We start from the raw sequence: 8,947 nt of genomic DNA, 5'->3' as shown, positions 1-8,947 counted from the left end.
AGACACAGAGGTCACCGAGAAGGTTTTCAGAGAACAATCCAAGAACAGAGTAAACAGAAGGGTTTACCGAGTTAATATATGGGTTACCGAGGTATGCTATAAGCAAGGTAATCTTATTCTGAGCACATAGAATCTGCTATAACATTCCAGATGTAAAGTTGTAGATATTTGTAATGATTTTATTGTAATATTGTGAAGTTATAAGAGAAACCTTTAACAAGGTAAAAGACTCTAATCAAGTCTATAAATTGTAAAGCCTCTAATCAGGTGCAGCATTTATTTTAAGTGTTGTGAAATCCTTTAGCAAGGTAGATCTAACAGATCTTGATACTCCTAACATGGTAAGCTATTAGAAATAGCTAAACATGTAGCTCTAATCGAGCACTCTTTATTATTGCAGTAGTGAAGTTGTGGGTGCCATCCCCACCGTAGTTTTTCTCTCTAACCAAGAGTTTCTGCGTAACCAAAATATATGTGTTATGGAGTGAATCATGTATGATTGTTATCTATTTGTTTTAGCTTTATATTATGTTATTGCACTATTCGGTTTATGCATATTAGTAAAGTTATTATTGAAGAAAATTTTTGGAGTACTGATTCACCCCTCCCCTCTCAATACACTAGCTTTCCATATTGGGCCTAACAATTGGTATCAGAGTTTGAATCTTGGGAAAGAGTTTAACTACCTAAAGAGAAAGATCTTATCAATGGAAGGCTATAAACAATCTCAGAGGATTGTGTATCTGCAAGAAGAGCTGGATCATGCTAATCAAGTAATTGCAGACATGCAAAGGCAAATGCAAAAATCTCTTAAAGTGAGAAGAAGATTATCTGATGATTTGTAGGACTCTCAAGAGTTAGTGGAACAAATTGAGACATCATCTGAGAATAGTATATCTGAAGAAACTGAAGAAATGATTGGATTATTGAAAGAAAAGAACAAAGCACTAGCTGATCAACTCAAAGCAGTGAAAGGAGAACATGAACATTTCAGCACACAGATGACTGAAAATCTTGATGCATTGAGGATAGCTAAGGATAAAGCAAGAGATCTACAAAGAGAGAAACAACAACTTGAAGTCTTAATATCTAATAAGAATGATGAAATCACAAGGTTAACTGGAATTCAACAAAACCTATCAGATCAATTAGGTTATGCACATCATGAAGCAATTCTGAAGAATGATGAGAATCAAGCATTGAAACTTGAAGTATCAAAGTTAACCGATGAACTTGAAATAGAGAAGAAATCTAAAGAAACATTGAAGAAGAGTTATGAAGCATCAAAGATGTTGGATGAGCAACTGAATACAAAACGACCCAACAAAGATGCAGGACTTGGTTACAAAGGAAAAGTCTCTACTGAGAAAGGAATTCATACTACTGAGAGAGGAGAATCATCAAAGCAAGCTGGAAACAAGAATAACATCAAAAGAAAGAAGCCTATTTGCAACTACTATGGAAATCAAGGTCACACTGCCAACATATGCCAAATCAGAAAAGGTAAGCAACCGAATGTCACTAAGTCCAATGGTTATTGTTACAATTGCAATAAATATGGTCACACATCTAATCAATGTAGTACAAAGTTTGTTAACAATTATCAGAAGGCAAAATTCAAAGGGTTTTGTAAAAACTGCAATAGATATGGACATAGTACCGAGAAGTGCTGGCTTAAGCAAAAGAACTATATGTGGTATGCACACCGAGCAAATGCTAGAGGTTACCGAACTCACATAGATCCTTACCGATAGTATTCTGCAGTACCATGGGAATACAATACAAGGATATGGTGTGAATGTTGTGGAAGATATGGACATATAAGTGCCAACTATTTTATAAGGTTTGGGATGTACAACTGAAGATCATGGAGAAATCTTGGTATGGCATGTTTTCATTGTCACAAAGTAGGACACTTAGCTAGAGATTGCAGAGATCAACCTAGAAAAGACACTGAAGAAATAAAAGAAAAATTAAAAATGATTTGGAAAAAGAAGGAAATTGTGTCAAATGAAGAAAGCACCTTACCTACTGAGTTAGGTGCACCTATTCCAAATTAATTGGTAAAGGTATGAAGGGATTGCATTCTCTGAAGGTTAAAATCTTAACAGTTCCTATTCTATTTATGTACTTAATTCAAAATCTACATAATTAAGATGTATTAGTAAGTTTGAAATTCTATCAAAGTCTTTTGAAGCACTTTACATGAAGTCAGTTAAGTCGGTGAATACAGGAAACTTGTCTAGTCAGTGAATGAAGGAAGTTTGGTTACTCGGTCAAAACGGAAAAAGGAGAGTAAATCGGTTAAAGAGAAACCAAGTGCATTTAATGTTTTTGACCTAACCCGCACGGAGCCCGATAAGGTATTTTGTGTACTTAAAAGCATTTTCGCGGTCATTTTCATTTACCAAGTTTTTGAGAAAGTAGAGCAAGTGAATCTAAGGCGATCAAACCTCCTACAAAGCAAATTCAAGGTATTTACATAAATCTCAACACATTGTTAAGCTGGTTTACCGATCTTATCTAGTTGCCATTATCTGCTAAGTATAAAGCGTCTGTCATTTGAAATCCTGAAACCCTTAGGACTCTTTGCTAGTTTTTATCTGAAATATTCAATGGCGCCCAAGATCCAAGATCCCATAGTTGTCAAGAATGTAGAAAATCCCTCACTAAAATACTCTTTGACTCCCAAAATCGCTTCTGAACCGGATGACAAAACCGCCTTTTCACTCATCCCGGATAGAGTGTTACTAGTTGAGGATGTGAGATTCTTCACCAAATGTCGTGTTGAAGAACTTAGTCATGTTGAAATCAAAGACACCTATGATGAGCTGTGTACTGATGGTAAATTGAACAGCAAGTATGAGCACATCAAAATCAAAGGTTTAACTGAAGCCCTAACCTATCCCTATGTGTTCAAACCCTAGTGGGTCAATTTTGTTCTGAGTAGAGTTCACGATGATTTGATGTGGCTAGAATAGCAACCATTTAAGATTACTAAGGAAATCATTCATCTAATTACTGATTACCCTATCTATGATCATGCCCGAGCCCAGAAGATGATATCACAGAAGGAATTGATCAGTTTAACCGGAGTAGAATCTGATTGCAGAGGATTGAAACTAGACAATGTCACAAATGAAGAATTAAAATTTGCCATTAGAGTAATGGGTTACTGTTTCTTCCAATCGGTAAGGGAAAATAGTGTTCCTTGTGCAGCAGTAGACCTGGCCTACAAAATTGTGAAAAAGGGAATGAAAATTGATCTATGTGAGGTGCTGCTGAAGAACCTATTTGAAAATCTAAACACCATCAGGAAGCCAAAGAAAAACAACTTGGCTAATACTCTAAAGTTTGGATCATTACTGGTATGCATGTTTCTCTATTTTGAAAAATTATTTCCATCAGTCGGTAAAGTTGTTTGGGAATTACACCGACCAATCACCCATCAGATAAATGACTTCATCAAGAAGTTAGGAGACAATTTCAATGATATCATGGATGATTACTTTAGTAAATTTCAAGAGAAAATGCATAACAGATATAGGATTCCACCCCAGCTAGTAGAGAAATACAAAAATGATATATGTTTTGAAGTTGACACTAATTACTATTATGTGAATGTTGTGGAACCAAGGACTCAATCTTTGTCGCCAATGGGTTACGAGATTGATTTTGACATCACAAAATAGCAAATTGATGCATTTCTTACATTGCCTAGACATGCTACTGAGCTGAGGTATGGTACCTATGAGGAAGTAAAGGAAAAGGTAAAGATGAACATTGTAGTACCCAAAGCTACAAGAAAGGCAACAAAAATGATAAAGGCATTGTCAGAGAAATTCAGAGAAGACTCTTCCTCTACACCTGTCAAAGGCACCATTGCCATTATCGAAGAGGAATCTGAAGCCCAAGAGGCAGCTATAACACTGAGCACCGAATTGCCTAAGGGAAAAGTATTGAAGAGAAAGAAACAAGACACATCAAAGGCCTCACCGACTCCACCTCCAGTAAAGCAACCTAACACAAGAGCATCTGCAGCCTCACCGAGTAAGAAAACAAAAAGTGTTACTACTCCCAAGGTAACAAAGACATACAAGAAATCTACTCGGAGACTCATTTTGGCAAAAGAGTCTTGTGATACCGAATCAGAAGATGCAAGCGAATTCCAGATTGTCAAGAGCAAGAAGGTAAATATACATAGTGTTGAAAAATTTTGTGCTAATCTAAAAGAATATGGTGGAATTGGAGGATTTAGATATGTCAAGTATGAAACCAGGAACAATGATGAGAAGAGACAAATTGAAGAAGTTGTCATCTGCACACTTCTAAAGTTCTGGTTAGCTCCAATGGAACTAGCTAAGTCACTTCCAAATGAATTGTATCTGCATATTGATAATAGGTGGAAGTATGCAATGGACTCAGAGAAACAAATCAGAGAGAGAAGTCTGGTTCATTTATTTCCTAACATGTCAGTCATAGAAATAAAGGAACATCTGACAACCTACAACTCAAAGTTTCTTGTCAAACAGAGAGCCTTAAAACTGATGAATGGGCTATATATTGAAGTGGAAAATGAGACAAAAGCAAAGTGGTAGTAAATCTTCAAAATCAAGGATGCCGGTGAGCAAGCTATAGTTGAAATCATTGATGTCACCAAGCACGATCTTGATGTCACCGGGCAAGGTCCTGATGCTACCGAACAAGACCCTGCTAACACCATTCAAATAGATGAAGATGTCATGGATTCAGAGGCACCAGAACAAGAAATGATAGAAGGCACTGCATATGCAAAACTTGTATCTAGTGAATCAGTCTTGGAACAAGTTCCGTCTTATCCACTGATCAAGCAACCTGTCTCAACCGAAACTCCTCAGGATACGGATCAAGGCACTGAAGGTCACAAGTCTACAATAGGAGAAGGTACTACTCAAGAACAGACATCTCAAGCACCTTCTAACACTAATACTATTGCAACTAAGACACCAAGTATCGAGACACCAAAGGACTCTACAGAGGCTAAAGGAACCGATCAAAGTGTTGCCTCTATCGAGCAACCTACCAAGGGTCATCAAGCCTCACAAGCCCTTGCCTTAGTTCCATCGGTGAAAGGTAAAGAAAAGAAAATGAAAATGCATAGTTTTAAAGTTGATTTGTCAAAACCAATAGTGTTGCCCAATGTAGACATATCAAAATTGAAAGGGCAAGCACTCATTGATTTCAGTGAACTGTGCAAAGCAAAGGCCGAACAAGAAAAGAAAATGGCCATTCAAAAGAAAAATAAAGTACTTCAGAAGGTAAAAGCACTCCTAATAGATATGCTACCTGAAGCTACAGTATCAACTGATGCAGCCATCCACATTCAACTAGATGAACTCCTAACAAAGATAGAAACACCTGGAGTAGATGCATCGGAGTATTTGAGCAAGCTGAAAGACAAAGAGCTCACTGCAAAAATGATAGAAGAGGTACAAAAAGCTATAGCTATTGGCAAAGTTAAACTTGTCAAATTTATTGTTGAGTTGACTCCTCAACTCAAGCACATTCTTTATTTATTTCAGAAACTCTACACATTTTCTTTATTCATTAAAGACATTAAGAATAAAACAGAGGCAATTGAGAAAGAGATCACCAATCTCTCAAGCAAGTTGACCACTGAGCCAAATTCAGTTCAAAATTTTTATACAAGGTTACAACAACTCATGGCTCAACAATTGGACTTAAGAAATGAAGAACACAAGATCAGGATGGACATAATGACCCTTTAGACATTATTCCTTCCACATCTTTCATCCATCCAAGAACAGATCAACCGAGCCACATACTTATATACTACTCAAGAGGGAAGCACTCTAGATGGCTTAATATCATTATTGGCTGATATTCAAGCGCATAATTCTTTAATGGACAGTGTAAAGGATGCACTCTCTGTTGCTCTCACTGAAGCCCGGACCAAGTAAAAATCCATTTTTGATCAGTTACCACCCCCAAATGGTAATTAAGTTTTTTATGTTTGTCAAAAAGGGGGAGTAATATGATACAGTCTTGGGGGAGTAATACAGAGTGATACAGTATTGAGAGAATGGTATAGTATTCAGAGTATAGTATATAGGGGGAGTACATCAAGCAGTAAGCAAAGTACAGAACAGATCACTGAGCATGCAAAATCAGATTTTTGTACAGTATATCGATAAGGGGAGTATATCTGATATATTATATTATTGACTATTGTGTATACTGTCAGTATAGTCAAATTTTGCAAGTATATAGATTTTTGAATTATAACTTTGAAAGTAGTTTTTGTCAAACATCTCAACTAATGTCAAAAGGGGAGATTGTTACTACTTATCAGATTGCCATTAGTTTTATGTCAAAGTTATACTATATACTCTATTTGGTTATCTATTATCGAGATATTCAGTCGGTATGCACTGTCTAGTCGGTTACAAAAGAAAGCAGTCACAGAACGCAGTATACACCGAGTTGTCTACCGAGTATCTTTACATGTCTATTGAGCAGCAAAGATGACACACCAATTTGATACACACCGAGTGAAATGTGTTACCAGATTCATTGAACCTGGACATGCATATGAAAACATGTTACAAGATTGAGGCACATCTAACCGTTATCACATTGGAAATTGCACTTAAAGATTGTGTATGATTTTGAGGTCATCTAACCAATGAAATAATTTGCATGGTTATTCATTCAATAAATCATGTTTGTAAGATCGAAGCAATGAAAGGATCACCGTCATAAGAGATCTATTTATACAGCATGAGTTAAGAGTAAATAGAAGGGTTTACCGAGTTAATATATGGGTTACCGATGTATGCTATAAGCAAGGTAATCTTATTCTGAGCACATAGAATCTGATATAACATTCCAGATGTAAAGTTGCAGATATTTGTAATTATTTTAGTGTAATATTGTGAAGTTATAAGAGAAACCTTTAACAGGGTAAAAGACTCTAATCAAGTCTATAAATTGTAAAGCCTCTAACCAGGTGTAGCATTTAGTTTAAGTGTTGTGAAATCCTTTAGCAAGGTAGATCTAATAGATCTTGATACTCCTAACAGGGTAAGCTATCAGAAATAGCTAAACATGTAGCTCTAACTGAGCACTCTTTATTATTGCAGTAGTGAAGTTGTGGGTGCCATCCCCACCACAATTTTTCTCTCTAACCAAGAGTTTCTGCATAAACAATATATATGTGTTATGGAGTGAATCATGTATGATTGTTATCTATTTGTTTTAGCTTTATATTATGTTATTGCACTATTCCATTTATGCATAACAGTAAAGTTATTATTGAAGAAAAGTTTTGGAGTACCGATTCACCCCTCCCCTCTCAGTACACTAGCTTTCCATATTGGGCCTAATAGTAAGTATATGGTGTCCAAAAATGTCAAATCAAGCATTGAGAGAGGGGTACACAATAAAATAATATATTCATCATCTCCTCCATTGTCTAGTTTTTTCAATGGAGGAAATTCCTTTGTAGAATCTGCTTCTTTTCTTAGGGTTATTGTGTATCTCAGGAGGCATGATCTCAAGGGATCGAAGCCTCACGCTTGACTGCCTTACAACAGCAGGCTACTTCATGGGCACTTTCTTCATCCTCACATAGTGAAGGTCATCGTCCTGCACGAACCCACATATAGTATAGATGAGTAGCGCCAATACAATAGGAACATATGCAATAAATATGCTACTACAACGGATATGAAGGAAACTATGAGATGTACAACAGGATGCTTTTCCAGCATGTTGTTGATGGGGGGTGTTGATCCTACAACAATCCACGGAGAAAACAGATGAGAGGCGTTGATACAACTAGTATACCTATATTCAAAATATATATGTAAAATATGCCGAGATATATTATAATAGAAAAGAATCAACTGTAAAATAAATGTTCTTCTAAAATACTAAACACCAATATTACAAATTCAAAAAAGTCCTACATGCAAAAAGTTGTGAATCTAATTGGAAACAAGTGGCAATGGTTCTATTTTATTTGGACTAATAAAATAACACCTCCACAAAAGCTAAAACATGACATATTTCATGCATTTACCTGTCATTTGTACGTCAAATTGTTTTAAAAATAAATTTTGTTTATGGCCATTTTGATGTCATTATAGATGCCTCTCAGCATAACAAGAACTTGGACAAAAAATATGTTGGTATAGTACATATAAAGGAAAGAATGAGATGTACCACAGGCTACTCCACAGTCGATTCTATCATGTTGGTATTCACAAGGTATTCATCTTGCATGAAACCATAGAGAAAAAAGATGATTTGCACCATTACAATAACATTTTGCACAATAAATATGTCGGTACAGTGGATATAAAGGAAAGTATGAGACATACCACAGGCAGCTCCATGGGTAACTGCTTTGTGGTGGGGGTCAGAAGGGGTTCATCCATCGCATCGTCAATGGTGAGATGTGCATCTTACAACAAACCAAGACTAGTATAGATGAGTTGCGGCATCATAATAGGAACCTGGCCAAAGCATATGTCGGTAAAAGGGATGTGAAGGAAATTTGGCATGAACCTCTTGAAAGGAACTTTGGCCATCATTGATTTGTGTTGAAGAGGTGGGTCGGTCCAAGTCTGAGATGTTCCATATCTCAAATGAATCCAATGAATCTATCAATACATCAAAGAATGGATGTGCATAAGGCAGCTTAACATCTGCATCAAGCACCTCAACAACATGGACTTTCACAGTACCAGGTGGGAGTGGAATATTGTGGCAAACTGCACTACTTCCCACGGAAGTCACTTTGCCTTTTCTAACCAACACTCGCTTCAATTGAAGCTCAACATGATCCTCGACAACATAAGTGCCACCTTCAACATGTTCTCATCCAAATCATAATGCTTAGATGCACTATGCACTTCTTTAGAGGTGCTTTGTTACAAAGTTA

The sequence above is a fragment of the Cryptomeria japonica genome, chromosome 3, assembly GCF_030272615.1.
Source record: "Cryptomeria japonica chromosome 3, Sugi_1.0, whole genome shotgun sequence".
Taxonomy (NCBI): domain Eukaryota; kingdom Viridiplantae; phylum Streptophyta; class Pinopsida; order Cupressales; family Cupressaceae; genus Cryptomeria; species Cryptomeria japonica.
Note: the sequence above shows the minus strand (reverse complement) of the source record.